The following is a 20,524-nucleotide window of genomic DNA, read 5'->3' as shown; positions in this document are numbered from 1 at the left end:
TGGCAGGGGTCTCCAGCAACACACTGGCAGGGGTCTCCAACAACACACTGGCAGGGGTCTCCAACAGCACACTGGCAGGGGACTCCAGCAACACACTGGCAGGGGTCTCCAGCAACACACTGGCAGGGGTCTCCAACAACACACTGGCAGGGGTCTCCAACAGCACACTGGCAGGGGACTCCAGCAACACACTGGCAGAGGTCTCCAACAACACAATGGCAGAGGTCTCCAACAACACACTGGCATAGGTCTCCAGCAACACACTGGCAGGGGTCTCCAACAACACAATGGCAGAGGTCTCCAGCAACACGCTGGCAGAGGTCTCGAGCAACACACTGGCAGAGATCTCCAGCAACACACTTGCAGAGGTCTCCAGCAACACACTGGCAGGGGTCTCCAGCAACACACTGGCAGAGGTCTCCAGCAAAACGCTGTCAGAGGTCTCCAGCAACACACTGGCAGGGGTCTCCAGCAACACACTGGCAGAGGTCCCCACCAACACACTGGCAGAGGTCTCCAACAACACAATGGCAGAGGTCTCCAGCAACACGCTGGCAGAGGTCTCCAGCAACACACAGGCAGTCGTCTCCAGCAACACACTGGCAGGGGTCTCCAGCAAAACACTGGCAGGGGTCTCCAACAACACACTGGCAGGGGTCTCCAGCAACACACTGGCAGGGGTCTCAAGCAACACACTGGCAGAGGTCTCCACCAACACACTGGCAGGGGTCTCCAGCAAAACACTGGCAGGGGTCTCCAGCAACACACTTGCCGGGGTCTCCAACAACACAATGGCAGAGGTCTCCAGCAACACGCTGGCAGAGGTCTCGAGCAACACACTGGCAGAGATCTCCAGCAACACACTGGCAGAGGTCTCCAGCAACACACTGTCAGAGGTCTCCAGCAACACACTAGCAGGGGTCTCCAGCAACACACTGGCAGGGGTCTCCAGCAACACACTAGCATGGATCTCCAGCAACACACTGGCAGAGGTCTCCAGCAACACGCTGGCAGGGGTCTCCAACAGCACACTGGCAGGGGACTCCAGCAACACACTGGCAGGGGTCTCCAGCAACACACTGGCAGGGGTCTCCAGCAACACACTAGCATGGATCTCCAGCAACACACTGGCAGAGGTCTCCAGCAACACGCTGGCAGTCGTCTCCAGCAACACACTTGCAGGTGTCTCCAGCAAAACACTGGCAGGGGTCTCCAGCAACACACTGGCAGGGGTCTCCAGCAATACACTAGCAGCGGTCTCCAGCAACACGCTGGCAGGGGTCTCCAGCAACACGCTGGCAGAGATCTCCAGCAACACACTGGCAGAGGTCTCCAATAACACAATGGCAGAGGTCTCCAGCAACACGCTGGCAGGGGTCTCCAGTAAAACACTGGCAGCGGTCTCCAGCAACAGACTGGCAGAGGTCTCCAGCAACACACTGGCAGAGGTCTCCAGCAACACACTGCCAAGGGTCTCCAGCAACACACTTGCAGGGAACTCCAGCAACACACTGGCAGGCGTCTTCAACAACACAATGGCAGGGGTCTCCAGCAACACACAGGCAGATGTCTCCAACAACACAATGGCAGAGGTCTCCAACAACACAATAGCAGAGGTCTCCAGCAACACGCTGGCAGAGGTCTCCAGCAACACACTGGCCGGGGTCTCCAACAACACAATGGCAGAGGTCTCCAGCAACACACTGGCAGAGGTCTCGAGCAACACACTGGCAGAGATCTCCAGCAACACACTGGCAAGGGTCTCCAACAGCACACTGGCAGGGGACTCCAGCAACACACTGGCAGAGATCTCCAACAATACAATGGCAGAGGTCTCCAACAACACTATGGCAGAGGTCTCCAGCAACACGCTGGCAGAGGTCTCCAGCAACACACTGGCAGAGATCTCCAGCAACACACTGGCAGAGGTCTCCAGCAACACACTGGCAGGGGTCTCCAGCAACACACTGGCAGAGGTCTCCAGCAACACACTGGCAGGGGTCTCCAGCAACACACTGGCAGGGGTCTCCAGCAACACACTAGCAGGGATCTCCAGCAACACACTGGCAGAGGTCTCCAACAACACAATGGCAGAGGTCTCCAGCAACACGCTGGCAGAGGTCTCCAGCAACACACTGGCAGTCGTCTCCAGCAACACACTGGCAGGGGTCTCCAGCAAATTACTGGCAGGGATCTCCAGTAACACACTGGCAGGGGTCTCCAGCAACACACTGGCAGGGGTATCAAGCAACACACTGGCAGAGGTCTCCAGCAACACACTGGCAGAAGTCTCCAGCAACACACTGGCAGAGGTCCCCCCCAACACACTGGCAGGGGTCTCCAGCAAAACACTGGCAGGGGACGCCAGCAACACACTGGCAGGGGTTTCCAGCAATACACTGGCAGAGGTCTCCAACAACACAATGGAAGAGGTCTCCAGCAACACGCTGGCAGGGGACTCCAGTAAAACACTTGCAGGGGTCTCCAGCAACACACTGGCAGAGGTCTCCAGCAACACACTGGCAGAGGTCTCCAGCAACACACTGGCAGGGGTCTCCAGCAACACACTAGCAGGGATCTCCAGCAACACACTGGCAGGGGTTTCCAACAACACACTGGCAGGGGTCTCCAGCAACACACAGGCAGAGGTCTCCAGCAACACTCTGGCAGAGGTCTCCAGCAACACACTGGCAGGGGTCTCCAGCAACACACTTTCAGGGGTCTGCAGCAACACACTGGCAGGGGTCTCAAGCAACACACAAGCAGGGGTCTCCAACAACACACTGGCAGGGGTCTTAAGCAACACACTGGCAGAGGTCTCCAGCAACACACTGGCAGAAGTCTCCAGCAACACACTGGCAGAGGTCCCCAGCAACACACTGGCAGAGGTCTCCAGCAACACACTGGCAGGGGTCTCCAGCAACACACTGGCAGTGGTCCCCTGCAACACACTGGCACGGGTCTCCAAAAGCACACTGGCAGGGGACTCCAGCAACACACTGGCAGAGGTCTCCAACAACACAATAGCAGAGGTCTCCAACAACACAATGGCAGAGGTCGCCAGCAACACGCTGGCAGAGGTCTCCAGCAACACACTGGCAGGGGTCTCCAGCAACACACTGGCAGGGGTCTCCAGCAACACGCTGGCAGAGGTCTCGAGCAACACACTGGCAGAGATCTCCAGCAACACACTGGCAGAGGTCTCCAGCAACACGCTGGCAGAGGTCTCCAGCAACACACTGGCCGGGGTCTCCAACAACACAATGGCAGAGGTCTCCAGCAACACGCTGGCAGAGGTCTCGAGCAACACACTGGCAGAGATCTCCAGCAACACACTGGCAGAGGTCTCCAGCAACACACTGGCAAGGGTCTCCAGCAACACACTGGCAGAGGTCTCCAGCAACACACTGGCAGGGGTCTCCAGCAACACACTGGCAGGGGTCTCCAGCAACACACTAGCATGGATCTCCAGCAACACACTGGCAGAGGTCTCCAGCAACACGCTGGCAGAGGTCTCCAGCAACACACTGGCAGTCGTCTCCAGCAACACACTGGCAGGAGTCTCCAGCAAAACACTGGCAGGGGTCTCCAGCAACACACTGGCAAGGGGTCTCCAGAAATACACTAGCAGCGGTCTCCAGCAACACGCTGGCAGGGGTCTCCAGCAACACGCTGGCAGAGGTCTCCAGCAACACACTGGCAGAGGTCTCCAACAACACAATCGCAGAGGTCTCCAGCAACACGCTGGCAGGGGTCTCCAGTAAAACACTGGCAGGGGTCTCCAGCAACACACTGGCAGAGGTCTCCAGCAACACACTGGCAGAGGTCTCCAGCAACACACTGGCAGGGGTCTCCAGCAACACACTAGCAGGGATCTCCAGCAACACACTGGCAGGGGTCTCCAACAACACACTGGCAGGGGTCTCCAGCAACACACAGGCAGAGGTCTCCAGCAACACTCTGGCAGAGGTCTCCAGCAACACACTGGCAGGGGTCTCCAGCAACACACTTTCAGGGGTCTCCAGCAACACACTGGCAGGGGTCTCAAGCAACACACTGGCAGGGGTCTCCAACAACACACTGGCAGGGGTCTCAAGCAACACACTGGCAGAGGTCTCCAGCAACACACTGGCAGAAGTCTCCAGCAACACACTGGCAGAAGTCCCCAGCAACACACTGGCAGAGGTCTCTTGCAACACACTGGCAGGAGTCTCCACAACACACTGGCAGAGGTCTCCAGCAACACGCTGGCAGAGGTCTCCAGCAACACACTAGCAGGGGTCTCCAGCAACACACTGGCAGGGGTCTCCAGCAACACACTGGCAGGGGTCTCCAACAACACACTGGCAGGGGTCTCCAACAGCACACTGGCAGGGGACTCCAGCAACACACTGGCAGAGGTCTCCAACAACACAATGGCAGAGGTCTCCAACAACACAATGACAGAGGTCGCCAGCAACACGCTGGCAGAGGTCTCCAGCAACACACTGGCAGGGGTCTCCAGCAACACACTGGCAGGGGTCTCAAGCAACACACTGGCAGAGATCTCCAGCAACACACTTGCAGAAGTCTCCAGCAACACACTGGAAGAGGTCTCCAGCAACACATTGGCAGAGGTTTCCAGCAACACACTGGCAGGGGTCTCCAACAACACACTGGCAGAGGTCTCCAGCAACACGCTGGCAGAGGTCTCCAGCAACACACTGGCAGGGGTCTCCAGCAACACACTGGCAGGGGTCTCCAGCAACACACTGGCAGGGGTCTCTAACAACACACTGGCAGGGGTCTCCAACAGCACACTGGCAGGGGACTCCAGCAACACACTGGCAGGGGTCTCCAGCAACACACTGGCAGGGGACTCCAGCAACACACTGGCAGAGGTCTCCAACATCACAATGGCAGAGGTCTCCAACAACACACTGGCATAGGTCTCCAGCAACACACTGGCAGGGGTCTCCAGCAACACACTGGCAGAGGTCTCCAGCAACACACTGGCAGGGGTCTCCAGCAACACACTGGCAGAGGTCTCCAGCAACACACTGGCAGAGGTCCCCACCAACACACTGGCAGAGGTCTCCAACAACACAATGGCAGAGGTCTCCAGCAACACGCTGGCAGAGGTCTCCAGCAACACACAGGCAGTCGTCTCCAGCAACACACTGGCAGGGGTCTCCAGCAAAACACTGGCAGGGGTCTCCAACAACACACTGGCAGGGGTCTCCAGCAACACACTGGCAGGGGTCTCAAGCAACACACTGGCAGAGGTCTCCAGCAACACACTGGCAGAAGTCTCCAGCAACACACTGGCAGAGGTCCCCACCAACACACTGGCAGGGGTCTCCAGCAAAACACTGGCAGGGGTCTCCAGCAACACACTTGCCGGGGTCTCCAACAACACAATGGCAGAGGTCTCCAGCAACACGCTGGCAGAGGTCTCGAGCAACACACTGGCAGAGATCTCCAGCAACACACTGGCAGAGGTCTCCAGCAACACACTGGGAAGGGTCTCCAACAACACACTGGCAGAGGTCTCCAGCAAAACGCTGTCAGAGGTCTCCAGCAACACACTAGCAGGGGTCTCCAGCAACACACTGGCAGGGGTCTCCAGCAACACACTAGCATGGATCTCCAGCAACACACTGGCAGAGGTCTCCAGCAACACGCTGGCAGTCGTCTCCAGCAACACACTTGCAGGGGTCTCCAGCAAAACACTGGCAGGGGTCTCCAGCAACACACTGGCAGGGGTCTCCAGCAATACACTAGCAGCGGTCTCCAGCAACTCGCTGGCAGGGGTCTCCAGCAACACGCTGGCAGAGATCTCCAGCAACACACTGGCAGAGGTCTCCAATAACACAATGGCAGAGGTCTCCAGCAACACGCTGGCAGGGGTCTCCAGTAAAACACTGGCAGCGGTCTCCAGCAACAGACTGGCAGAGGTCTCCAGCAACACACTGGCAGAGGTCTCCAGCAACACACTGCCAAGGGTCTCCAGCAACACACTTGCAGGGAACTCCAGCAACACACTGGCAGGCGTCTCCAACAACACAATGGCAGGGGTCTCCAGCAACACACAGGCAGATGTCTCCAACAACACAATGGCAGAGGTCTCCAACAACACAATAGCAGAGGTCTCCAGCAACACGCTGGCAGAGGTCTCCAGCAACACACTGGCCGGGGTCTCCAACAACACAATGGCAGAGGTCTCCAGCAACACACTGGCAGAGGTCTCGAGCAACACACTGGCAGAGATCTCCAGCAACACACTGGCAGAGGTCTCCAGCAACACACTGGCAAGGGTCTCCAACAACACACTGGCAGAGGTCTCCAGCAAAACGCTGTCAGAGGTCTCCAGCAACACACTGGCAGGGGTCTCCAGAAACACACTGGCAGGGGTCTCCAGCAACACACTAGCATGGATCTTCAGCAACACACTGGCAGAGGTCTCCAGCAACACGCTGGCAGAGGTCTCCAGCAACACACTTGCAGTCGTCTCCAGCAACACACTTGCAGGGGTCTCCAGCAAAACACTGGCAGGGGTCTCCAGGAATACACTAGCAGCGGTCTCCAGCAACACGCTGGCAGGGGTCTCCAGCAGCACGCTGGCAGAGGTCTCAAGCAACACACTGGCAGAGGTCTCCAATAACACAATGGCAGAGGTCTCCAGCAACACGCTGGCAGGGGTCTCCAGTAAAACACTGGCAGCGGTCTCCAGCAACAGACTGGCAGAGGTCTCCAGCAACACACTGGCAGAGGTCTCCAGCAACACACTGCCAGGGGTCTCCAGCAACACACTAGCAGGGAACTCCAGCAACACACTGGCAGGGGTCTCCAACAGCACAATGGCAGGGGTCTCCAGCAACACACAGGCAGATGTCTCCAACAACACAATGGCAGAGGTCTCCAACAACACAATGGCAGAGGTCTCCAGCAACATACTGGCAGAGGTCTCGAGCAACACACTGGCAAAGATCTCCAGCAACACACTGGCAGAGGTCTCCAGCAACACACTGGCAAGGGTCTCCAACAACACACTGGCAGAGGTCTCCAGCAAAACGCTGTCAGAGGTCTCCAGCGACACACTAGCAGGGGTCTCCAGCAACACAGTGGCAGGGGTCTCCAGCAACACACTAGCATGGATCTCCAGCAACACACTGGCAGAGGTCTCCAGCAAGACACTGGCAGTCGTCTCCAGCAACACACTGGCAGGGGTCTCCAGCAACACACTGGCAGGGGTCTCCAGCAACACACTAGCATGGATCTCCAGCAACACGCTGGGAGAGGTCTCCAGCAAGACAATGGCAGTCGTCTCCAGCAACACACTGGCAGGGGTCTCCAGCAACACACTGGCAGGGGTCTCCAGCAATACACTAGCAGCGGTCTCCAGCAACACGCTGGCAGGGGTCTCCAGCAACACGCTGGCAGAGGTCTCCAGCAACACACTGGCAGAGGTCTCCAATAACACAATGGCAGAGGTCTCCAGCAACACGCTGGTAGGGGTCTCCAGTAAAACACTGGCAGCGGTCTCCAGCAACAGACTGGCAGAGGTCTCCAGCAACACACTGGCAGAGGTCTCCAGCAACACACTGCCAGGGGTCTCCAGCAACACACTAGCAGGGATCTCCAGCAACACACTGGCAGGGGTCTCCAACAACACACTGGCAGGGGTCTCCAGCAACACACAGGCAGAGGTCTCCAGCAACACTCTGGCAGGGGTCTCCTGCAACACACAGACAGAGGTCTCCAGCAACACTTTGTCAGAGGTCTCCAGCAACACACTGGCAGGGGTCTCAAGCAACACACTGGCAGAGGTCTCCAGCAACACACTGGCAGAAGTCTGCAGCAACACACTGGCAGAGGTCCCCAGCAACACACTGGCAGGGGTCTCCAGCAAAACACTGTCAGGGGTCTCCAGCAACACACTGGCAGGGGTCTCCAGCAATACACTAGCAGCGGTCTCCAGCAACACGCTGGCAGGGGTCTCCAGCAACACGCTGGCAGAGGTCTCCGGCAACACACTGGCAGAGGTCTCCAACAACACAATGGCAGAGGTCTCCAGCAACACGCTGGCAGGGGTCCCCAGCAACACACTGGCAGGGGTCTCCAACAGCACACTGGCCAGGGACTCCAGCAACACACTGGCAGAGGTCTCCAACAACACAATAGCAGAGGTCTCCAACAACACAATGGCAGAGGTCGCCAGCAACACGCTGGCAGAGGTCTCCAGCAACACACTGGCAGGGGTCTCCAGCAACACACTGGCAGGGGTCTCAAGCAACACACTGGCAGTGATCTCCAGCAACACACTGGCAGAGGTTTCCAGCAACACACTGGCAGATGTCTCAAAAAACACAATGGCAGTGGTCTCCAACAACACAATGGCAGAGGTCTCCAGCAACACACTGGCCGGGGTCTCCAACAACACAATGGCAGAGGTCTCCAGCAACACGCTGGCAGAGGTCTCGAGCAACACACTGGCAGAGATCTCCAGCAACACACTGGCAGAGGTCTCCAGCAACACACTGGCAAGGGTCTCCAGCAACACACTGGCAGAGGTCTCCAGCAACACACTGGCAGGGGTCTCCAGCAACACACTGGCAGGGGTCTCCAGCAACACACTAGCATGGATCTCCAGCAACACACTGGCAGAGGTCTCCAGCAACACGCTGGCAGAGGTCTCCAGCAACACACTGGCAGTCGTCTCCAGCAACACACTGGCAGGGGTCTCCAGCAAAACACTGGCAGGGGTCTCCAGCAACACACTGGCAAGGGGTCTCCAGCAATACACTAGCAGCGGTCTCCAGCAACACGCTGGCAGGGGTCTCCAGCAACACGCTGGCAGAGGTCTCCAGCAACACACTGGCAGAGGTCTCCAACAACACAATCGCAGAGGTCTCCAGCAACACGCTGGCAGGGGTCTCCAGTAAAACACTGGCAGGGGTCTCCAGTAACACACTGGCAGAGGTCTCCAGCAACACACTGGCAGAGGTCTCCAGCAACACACTGGCAGGGGTCTCCAGCAACACACTAGCAGGGATCTCCAGCAACACACTGGCAGGGGTCTCCAACAACACACTGGCAGGGGTCTCCAGCAACACACAGGCAGAGGTCTCCAGCAACACTCTGGCAGAGGTCTCCAGCAACACACTGGCAGGGGTCTCCAACAACACACTGGCAGGGGTCTCCAGCAACACACAGGCAGAGGTCTCCAGCAACACTCTGGCAGAGGTCTCCAGCAACACACTGGCAGGGGTCTCCAGCAACACACTTTCAGGGGTCTCCAGCAACACACTGGCAGGGGTCTCAAGCAACACACTGGCAGGGGTCTCCAACAACACACTGGCAGGGGTCTCAAGCAACACACTGGCAGAGGTCTCCAGCAACACACTGGCAGAAGTCTCCAGCAACACACTGGCAGAAGTCCCCAGCAACACACTGGCAGAGGTCTCAAAAAACACACTGGCAGGGGTCTCCAGCAACACACTGGCAGGGGTCTCCAGCAACACACTAGCATGGATCTCCAGCAACACACTGGCAGAGGTCTCCAGCAACACGCTGGCAGTCGTCTCCAGCAACACACTTGCAGGGGTCTCCAGCAAAACACTGGCAGGGGTCTCCAGCAACACACTGGCAGGGGTCTCCAGCAATACACTAGCAGCGGTCTCCAGCAACACGCTGGCAGGGGTCTCCAGCAACACGCTGGCAGAGATCTCCAGCAACACACTGGCAGAGGTCTCCAATAACACAATGGCAGAGGTCTCCAGCAACACGCTGGCAGGGGTCTCCAGTAAAACACTGGCAGCGGTCTCCAGCAACAGACTGGCAGAGGTCTCCAGCAACACACTGGCAGAGGTCTCCAGCAACACACTGCCAAGGGTCTCCAGCAACACACTTGCAGGGAACTCCAGCAACACACTGGCAGGCGTCTCCAACAACACAATGGCAGGGGTCTCCAGCAACACACAGGCAGATGTCTCCAACAACACAATGGCAGAGGTCTCCAACAACACAATAGCAGAGGTCTCCAGCAACACGCTGGCAGAGGTCTCCAGCAACACACTGGCCGGGGTCTCCAACAACACAATGGCAGAGGTCTCCAGCAACACACTGGCAGAGGTCTCGAGCAACACACTGGCAGAGATCTCCAGCAACACACTGGCAGAGGTCTCCAGCAACACACTGGCAAGGGTCTCCAACAACACACTGGCAGAGGTCTCCAGCAAAACGCTGTCAGAGGTCTCCAGCAACACACTGGCAGGGGTCTCCAGAAACACACTGGCAGGGGTCTCCAGCAACACACTAGCATGGATCTTCAGCAACACACTGGCAGAGGTCTCCAGCAACACGCTGGCAGAGGTCTCCAGCAACACACTTGCAGTCGTCTCCAGCAACACACTTGCAGGGGTCTCCAGCAAAACACTGGCAGGGGTCTCCAGGAATACACTAGCAGCGGTCTCCAGCAACACGCTGGCAGAGGTCTCAAGCAACACACTGGCAGAGGTCTCCAATAACACAATGGCAGAGGTCTCCAGCAACACGCTGGCAGGGGTCTCCAGTAAAACACTGGCAGCGGTCTCCAGCAACAGACTGGCAGAGGTCTCCAGCAACACACTGGCAGAGGTCTCCAGCAACACACTGCCAGGGGTCTCCAGCAACACACTAGCAGGGAACTCCAGCAACACACTGGCAGGGGTCTCCAACAGCACAATGGCAGGGGTCTCCAGCAACACACAGGCAGATGTCTCCAACAACACAATGGCAGAGGTCTCCAACAACACAATGGCAGAGGTCTCCAGCAACACGCTGGCAGAGGTCTCCAGCAACACACTGGCCGGGGTCTCCAACAACACAATGGCAGAGGTCTCCAGCAACATACTGGCAGAGGTCTCGAGCAACACACTGGCAAAGATCTCCAGCAACACACTGGCAGAGGTCTCCAGCAACACACTGGCAAGGGTCTCCAACAACACACTGGCAGAGGTCTCCAGCAAAACGCTGTCAGAGGTCTCCAGCGACACACTAGCAGGGGTCTCCAGCAACACAGTGGCAGGGGTCTCCAGCAACACACTAGCATGGATCTCCAGCAACACACTGGCAGAGGTCTCCAGCAAGACACTGGTAGTCGTCTCCAGCAACACACTGGCAGGGGTCTCCAGCAACACACTGGCAGGGGTCTCCAGCAACACACTAGCATGGATCTCCAGCAACACGCTGGGAGAGGTCTCCAGCAAGACACTGACAGTCGTCTCCAGCAACACACTGGCAGGGGTCTCCAGCAACACACTGGCAGGGGTCTCCAGCAATACACTAGCAGCGGTCTCCAGCAACACGCTGACAGGGGTCTCCAGCAACACGCTGGCAGAGGTCTCCAGCAACACACTGGCAGAGGTCTCCAATAACACAATGGCAGAGGTCTCCAGCAACACGCTGGTAGGGGTCTCCAGTAAAACACTGGCAGCGGTCTCCAGCAACTGACTGGCAGAGGTCTCCAGCAACACACTGGCAGAGGTCTCCAGCAACACACTGCCAGGGGTCTCCAGCAACACACTAGCAGGGATCTCCAGCAACACACTGGCAGGGGTCTCCAACAACACAATGGCAGGGGTCTCCAGCAACACACAGGCAGAGGTCTCCAGCAACACTCTGGCAGGGGTCTCCTGCAACACACAGACAGAGGTCTCCAGCAACACTTTGTCAGAGGTCTCCAGCAACACACTGGCAGGGGTCTCAAGCAACACACTGGCAGAGGTCTCCAGCAACACACTGGCAGAAGTCTGCAGCAACACACTGGCAGAGGTCCCCAGCAACACGCTGGCAGGGGTCTCCATTAAAACACTGGCAGGGGTCTCCAGCAACACACTGGCAGAGGTCTCCAGCAACACACTGGCAGAGGTCTCCAGCAACACACTGGCAGGGGTCTCCAGCAACACACTGGCAGAGGTCTCCAGCAACACTCTGGCAGAGGTCTCCAGCAACACACTGGCAGGGGTCTCCAGCAACACACAGGCAGGGGTCTCCAGCAACACACTGGCAGGGGTCTCCAGCAACACACTGGCAGGGGTCTCCAGCAACACACTGGCAGGAATCTGCAGCAACACACTAGCAGGGATCTCCAGCAACACACTGGCAGGGGTCTCAAACAACACACTGGCAGGGGTCTCCAGCAACACACTGGCAGCGGTCTTCAACAACACAATGGCAGAGGTCTCCAGCAACACGCTGGCAGGGGTCTCCAGCAACACACTGGCAGAGGTCTCCAACAACGCAATGGCAGAGGTCTCCAGCAACACACTGGCAGAAGTCTCCAGCAACACTCTGGCAGTCGTCTCTAGCAACACACTGGCAGGGGTCTCCATCAACACACTGGCAGGGGTCTCCAGCATCACACTGGCAGGGGTGTCCAGCAATACACTAGCAGAGGTCTCCAGCAACACGCTGGCAGAGGTCTAGAGCAACACACTGGTAGAAGTCTCCAACAACACAATGGCAGAGGTCTCCAGCATCACACTGGCAGGGGTCTCCAGCAACACGCTGGCAGAGGTCTCCAGCATCACACTGGCAGGGGTCTCCAGCAACACGCTGGCAGAGGTCTCCAGCAACACACTGGCAGAGGTCTCCAACAACACAATGGCAGAGGTCTCCAGCAACACGCTGGAAGGGGTCTCCAGCAACACACTGGCAGAGGTCTCCAGTAAAACACTGACAGGGGTCTCCAGCAACACACTGGCAGAGGTCACCAGGAACACACTGGCAGAGGTCTCCAGTAACACACTGGCAGAAGTCTCCAGCAACACACTGGCAGAGGTCTCTAGCAACACACTGGCAGAGGTCTCCAGCAACACACTGGCAGGGGTTTCCAGCAACACACTGGCATAGGTCTCCAGCAACACACTGGCAGAGGTCTCCAGCAACACTCTGGCAGATGTCTCCAGCAACACACTGGCATAAGTCTCCAGCAACACACTGGCAGAGGTCTCCAGAAACACACTGGCAGAGGTCTCCAGCAACACCCTGGCAGGGGTCTCCAGCAACACGCTGGCAGGGGTCTCTAGCAATACACTGGCAGAGGTCTCCAGCAACACACTGGCAGAGGTCTCCAGCAACCCACTGGCAGATGTCTCCAGCAACACGCTGGCAGATGTCTCCAGCAACACACTGGCAGAGGTCTCCAGCAACACACTGGCAGAGGTCTCCAGCAACACACTGGCAGTGGTCTCCAGCAACACACTGTCAGAGGTCTCCAGCAACATACTGGCAGGGGTCTCCAGCAACACGCTGGCAGGGGTCTCCAGCAACACACTGGCAGAGGTCTCCAGCAACACACTGGCAGGGGTCTCCAGCAACACACTCGCAGAGGTCTCCAGCATCACTTTGGCAGGGGTCTCCAGCAACACACTGGCAGGGTTCTCCAGCAACACACTGGCAGAGGTCTTCTGCAACACTGACAGAGGTCTCCAGCAATACACTGGCAGAGGTCTCCAACAACACAATGGCAGAGGTCTCCAGCATCACTCTGGCAGGGGTCTCCAGCAACACACTGGCAGGGGTCTCCAGCAACACACTGGCATAGGACTCCAACAACACACTGGCAGAGGTCTCCAGCAACACACTGGCAGTCGTGTCCAGCAACACACTGGCAGAGGTCTCCAGCAACACACTGGAAGTCGTGTTCAGCAACACCCTGGCAGGGGTCTCCAGCAACACACTGGCAGAGGTCTCCAGCAACACACTGGCAGAGGTCTCCAACAACACAATGGCAGAGGTCTCCAGCAACGCACTGGCAGAGGTCTCCAGCAACACCCTGGCAGGGGTCTCCACCAACACGCTGGCAGGGGTCTCCAGCAATACACTGGCAGAGGTCTCCAGCAAAACAATGGCAGGGGTCTCCAGCAACACACTGGCAGAGGTCTCTAGCAACACACTGGCATAGGTCTCCAGCAACGCAATGGCATAGGTCTCCAGCAACCCACTGGCAGATGTCTCCAGCAACACGCTGGCAGATGTCTCCAGCAACACACTGGCAGAGGTCTCCAGCAACACACTGGCAGAGGTCTCCAGCAACACACTGGCAGTGGTCTCCAGCAACACACTGGCAGAGGTCTCCAGCAACACACTGGCAGGGGTCTTTAGCAAAACGCTGGCAGGGGTCTCCAGCAACACACTGGCAGAGGTCTCCAGCAACACACTGGCAGGGGTCTCCAGCAACACACTCGCAGAGGTCTCCAGCATCACTCTGGCAGGGGTCTTCAGCAACACACTGGCAGGGGTCTCCAGCAACACACTGGCAGAGGTCTCCTGCAACACTGACAGAGGTCTCCAGCAATACACTGGCAGAGGTCTCCAACAACACAATGGCAGAGGTCTCCAGCATCACTCTGGCAGGGGTCTCCAGCAACACACTGGCAGGGGTCTCCAGCAACACACTGGCAGGGGTCTCCATCAACACACTGGCAGAGGTCTCTAGCAACACGCTGGCAGGGGTCTCCAGCAACACGCTGGCAGAGGTCTCCAGCAACACACAGGCAGAGGTCTCCAGAAACACACTTGCAGGGGTCTCTAGCAACACACTGGAAGAGTTCTCAAGCAACACACTGGCAGGGGTCTCCAGCAACACACTGGCAGGGGTCTCCAGCAACACACTGGCAGGGGTCTCCAGCAACACGCTGGCAGAGGTCTCCAGCAACACACTGGCAGAGGTCTCCAACAACACAATGGCAGAGGTCTCCAGCAACACGCTGGCAGAGGTCTCCAGCAACACACTGGCAGAAGTCTCCAACAACACAATGGCAGAGGTCTCCAGCAACGCACTGGCAGAGGTCTCCAGCAACACCCTGGCAGGGGTCTCCAGCAACACGCTGGCAGGGGTCTCTAGCAATACACTGGCAGAGGTCTCCAGCAAAACACTGGCAGTTGTCGCCAGCAACACACTGGCAGCGGTCTCCAGCAACACACTGGCAGAAGTCTCCAGCAACACACTGGCAGTTGTCGCCAGCAACACACTGGCAGCGGTCTCCAGCAACACACTGGCAGAAGTCTCCAGCAACACGCTGGCATAGGTCTCCAGCAACACAATGGCAGAGGTCTCCAACAACACAATGGCAGATGTCTCCAGCAACACGCTGGCAGAGGTCTCCAGCAACACGCTGGCAGAGGTCTCCAGCAACACACTGGCAGATGTCTCCAGCAACACGCTGGCAGATGTCTCCAGCAACACGCTGGCAGAGGTCTCCAGCAACACACTGGCAGATGTCTCCAGCAACACGCTGGCAGAGGTCTCCAGCAACACACTGGTAGGGGTCTTCAGCAACACACTGGCAGAGGTCTCCAGCAACACACTGGCAGGGGTCTCCAGCAACATGCTGGCAGGGGTCTCCAGCAACACATTGGCAGAGGTCTCCAGCAACACACTGGCAGGGGTCTCCAGCAACACACTGGCAGGGGTCTCAAGCAACACACTGCCAGGGGTCTCCAGCAACACAATGGCAGAGGTCTCCAACAACACAATGGCAGAGGTCTAAGCAACGCACTGGCAGAGGTCTCCAGCAACACCCTGGCAGGGGTCTCCACCAACACGCTGGCAGGGGTCTCCAGCAATACACTGGCAGAGGTCTCCAGCAAAATAATGGCAGGGGTCTCCAGCAACACACTGGCAGAGGTCTCCAGCAACACACTGGCATAGGTCTCCAGCAACGCAATGGCATAGGTCGCCATCAACACACTGGCAGAGGTCTCCAGCAACCCACTGGCAGATGTCTCCAGCAACACACTGGCAGAGGTCTCCAGCAACACACTGGCAGTGGTCTCCAGCAACACACTGGCAGAGGTCTCCAGCAACACACTGGCAGGGGTCTTTAGCAACACGCTGGCAGGGGTCTCCAGCAACACACTGGCAGAGGTCTCCAGCAACACACTGGCAGGGGTCTCCAGCAACACACTCGCAGAGGTCTCCAGCATCACTCTGGCAGGGGTCTCCAGCAACACACTGGCAGGGGTCTCCAGCAACACACTGGCAGAGGTCTCCTGCAACACTGACAGAGGTCTCCAGCAATACACTGGCAGAGGTCTCCAACAACACAATGGCAGAGGTCTCCAGCATCACTCTGGCAGGGGTCTCCAGCAACACACTGGCAGGGGTCTCCAGCAACACACTGGCAGGGGTCTCCATCAACACACTGGCAGAGGTCTCTAGCAACACGCTGGCAGGGGTCTCCAGCAACACGCTGGCAGAGGTCTCCAGCAACACACAGGCAGAGGTCTCCAGAAACACACTTGCAGGGGTCTCTAGCAACACACTGGAAGAGTTCTCAAGCAACACACTGGCAGGGGTCTCCAGCAACACACTGGCAGGGGTCTCCAGCAACACACTGGCAGAGGTCTCCAGCAACACGCTGGCAGGGGTCATCAGCAACACGCTGGCAGAGGTCTCCAGCAACACACTGGCAGAGGTCTCCAACAACACAATGGCAGAGGTCTCCAGCAACACGCTGGCAGAGGTCTCCAGCAACACACTGGCAGAGGTCTCCAACAACACAATGGCAGAGGTCTCCAGCAACGCACTGGCAGAGGTCTCCAGCAACACCCTGGCAGGGGTCTCCAGCAACACGCTGGCAGGGGTCTCTAGCAATACACTGGCAGAGGTCTCCAGCAAAACACTGGCAGTTGTCGCCAGCAACACACTGGCAGCGGTCTCCAGCAACACACTGGCAGAAGTCTCCAGCAACACACTGGCATAGGTCTCCAGCAACACAATGGCAGAGGTCTCCAACAACACAATGGCAGATGTCTCCAGCAACACGCTGGCAGAGGTCTCCAGGAACACACTGGCAGGGGTCTCCAGCAACACACTGGCAGAGGTCTCCAGCAACACACTCGCAGATGTCTCCAGCAACACACTGGCAGAGGTCTCCAGCAACACACTGGCAGATGTCTCCAGCAACACGCTGGCAGAGGTCTCCAGCAACACACTGGCAGGGGTCTTCAGCAACACACTGGCAGAGGTCTCCAGCAACACACTGGCAGGGGTCTCCAGCAACACGCTGGCAGGGGTCTCCAGCAACACATTGGCAGAGGTCTCCAGCAACACACTGGCAGGGGTCTCCAGCAACACACTGGCAGGGGTCTCAAGCAACACACTGGCAGGGGTCTCCAGCAACACACTGGCAGGGGTCTCAAGCAACACACTGGCAGAGGTCTCCAGCAACACACTGGCAGAAGTCTCCAGCAACACACTGGCAGAGGTCCCCAGCAACACACTGGCAGGGGTCTCCAACAACACACTGGCAGAGGTCTCCAGCAAAACGCTGGCAGAGGACTCCAGCAACACACTGGCAGTCGTCTACACGCAACACACTGGCAGGGGTCTCCAGCAAAACACTGGCAGGGGACTCCAGCAACACCCTGGCAGGGGTCTCCAGCAACACACTGGCAGAGGTCTCTAGCAACACGCTGGCAGGGGTCTCCAGCAACACGCTGGCAGAGGTCTCCAGCAACACACAGGCAGAGGTCTCCAGAAACACACTTGCAGGGGTCTCTAGCAACACACTGGAAGAGTTCTCAAGCAACACACTGGCAGGGGTCTCCAGCAACACACTGGCAGGGGTCTCCAGCAACACACTGGCAGAGGTCTCGAGCAACACGCTGGCAGGGGTCTCCAGCAACACGCTGGCAGAGGTCTCCAGCAACACACTGGCAGAGGTCTCCAACAACACAATGGCAGAGGTCTCCAGCAACACGCTGGCAGAGGTCTCCAGCAACACACTGGCAGAGGTCTCCAACAACACAATGGCAGAGGTCTCCAGCAACGCACTGGCAGAGGTCTCCAGCAACACCCTGGCAGGGGTCTCCAGCAACACGCTGGCAGGGGTCTCTAGCAATACACTGGCAGAGGTCTCCAGCAAAACACTGGCAGTTGTCGCCAGCAACACACTGGCAGCGGTCTCCAGCAACACACTGGCAGAAGTCTCCAGCAACACACTGGCATAGGTCTCCAGCAACACAATGGCAGAGGTCTCCAACAACACAATGGCAGATGTCTCCAGCAACACGCTGGCAGAGGTCTCCAGGAACACACTGGCAGGGGTCTCCAGCAACACACTGGCAGAGGTCTCCAGCAACACACTCGCAGATGTCTCCAGCAACACACTGGCAGAGGTCTCCAGCAACACACTGGCAGATGTCTCCAGCAACACGCTGGCAGAGGTCTCCAGCAACACACTGGCAGGGGTCTTCAGCAACACACTGGCAGAGGTCTCCAGCAACACACTGGCAGGGGTCTCCAGCAACACGCTGGCAGGGGTCTCCAGCAACACATTGGCAGAGGTCTCCAGCAACACACTGGCAGGGGTCTCCAGCAACACACTGGCAGGGGTCTCAAGCAACACACTGGCAGGGGTCTCCAGCAACACACTGGCAGGGGTCTCAAGCAACACACTGGCAGAGGTCTCCAGCAACCCACTGGCAGAAGTCTCCAGCAACACACTGGCAGAGGTCCCCAGCAACACACTGGCAGGGGTCTCCAACAACACACTGGCAGAGGTCTCCAGCAAAACGCTGGCAGAGGACTCCAGCAACACACTGGCAGTCGTCTACACGCAACACACTGGCAGGGGTCTCCAGCAAAACACTGGCAGGGGACTCCAGCAACACCCTGGCAGGGGTCTCCAGCAACACACTGGCAGAGGTCTCCAGCAACACACTGGCAGAGGTTTCCAACAACACAATGGCAGAGGTCTCCAGCAACGCACTGGCAGAGGTCTCCAGCAACACCCTGGCAGGGGTCTCCACCAACACGCTGGCAGGGGTCTCCAGCAATACACTGGCAGAGGTCTCCAGCAAAACAATGGCAGGGGTCTCCAGCAACACACTGGCAGAGGTCTCCAGCAACACACTGGCATAGGTCTCCAGCAACGCAATGGCATAGGTCTCTAGCAACACACTGGCAGAGGTCTCCAGCAACCCACTGGCAGATGTCTCCAGCAACACGCTGGCAGATGTCTCCAGCAACACACTGGCAGAGGTCTCCAGCAACACACTGGCAGAGGTCTCCAGCAACACACTGGCAGTGGTCTCCAGCAACACACTGGCAGAGGTCTCCAGCAACACACTGGCAGGGGTCTTTAGCAACACGCTGGCAGGGGTCTCCAGCAACACACTGGCAGAGGTCTCCAGCAACACACTGGCAGGGGTCTCCAGCAACACACTCGCAGAGGTCTCCAGCATCACTCTGGCAGGGGTCTCCAGCAACACACTGGCAGGGGTCTCCAGCAACACACTGGCAGAGGTCTCCTGCAACACTGACAGAGGTCTCCAGCAATACACTGGCAGAGGTCTCCAACAACACAATGGCAGAGGTCTCCAGCATCACTCTGGCAGGGGTCTCCAGCAACACACTGGCAGGGGTCTCCAGCAACACACTGGCAGGGGTCTCCATCAACACACTGGCAGAGGTCTCTAGCAACACGCTGGCAGGGGTCTCCAGCAACACGCTGGCAGAGGTCTCCAGCAACACACAGGCAGAGGTCTCCAACAACACAATGGCAGAGGTCTCCAGCAACACGCTGGCAGAGGTCTCCAGCAACACACTGGCAGAGGTCTCCAACAACACAATGGCAGAGGTCTCCAGCAACGCACTGGCAGAGGTCTCCAGCAACACCCTGGCAGGGGTCTCCAGCAACACGCTGGCAGGGGTCTCTAGCAATACACTGGCAGAGGTCTCCAGCAAAACACTGGCAGTTGTCGCCAGCAACACACTGGCAGCGGTCTCCAGCAACACACTGGCAGAAGTCTCCAGCAACACACTGGCATTGGTCTCCAGCAACACAATGGCAGAGGTCTCCAACAACACAATGGCAGATGTCACCAGCAACACGCTGGCAGAGGTCTCCAGGAACACACTGGCAGGGGTCTCCAGCAACACACTGGCAGAGGTCTCCAGCAACACACTCGCAGATGTCTCCAGCAACACGCTGGCAGAGGTCTCCAGCAACACACTGGCAGATGTCTCCAGCAACACGCTGGCAGAGGTCTCCAGCAACACACTGGCAGGGGTCTTCAGCAACACACTGGCAGAGGTCTCCAGCAACACACTGGCAGGGGTCTCCAGCAACACGCAGGCAGGGGTCTCCAGCAACACATTGGCAGAGGTCTCCAGCAACACACTGGCAGGGGTCTCCAGCAACACACTGGCAGGGGTCTCAAGCAACACACTGGCAGGGGTCTCCAGCAACACACTGGCAGAGGTCTCCAACAACACAATGGCAGAGGTCTCGAGCAACGCACTGGCAGAGGTCTCCAGCAACACCCTGGCAGGGGTCTCCACCAACACGCTGGCAGGGGTCTCCCGCAATACACTGGCAGAGGTCTCCAGCAAAACAATGGCAGGGGTCTCCAGCAACACACTGGCAGAGGTCTCCAGCAACACACTGGCATAGGTCTCCAGCAACGCAATGGCATAGGTCTCCAGCAACACACTGGCAGAGGTCTCCAGCAACCCACTGGCAGATGTCTCCAGCAACACGCTGGCAGATGT

The sequence above is a fragment of the Procambarus clarkii genome, chromosome 54, assembly GCF_040958095.1.
Source record: "Procambarus clarkii isolate CNS0578487 chromosome 54, FALCON_Pclarkii_2.0, whole genome shotgun sequence".
Lineage (NCBI taxonomy): Eukaryota > Metazoa > Arthropoda > Malacostraca > Decapoda > Cambaridae > Procambarus > Procambarus clarkii.
This window is presented reverse-complemented; position numbering follows the sequence as displayed.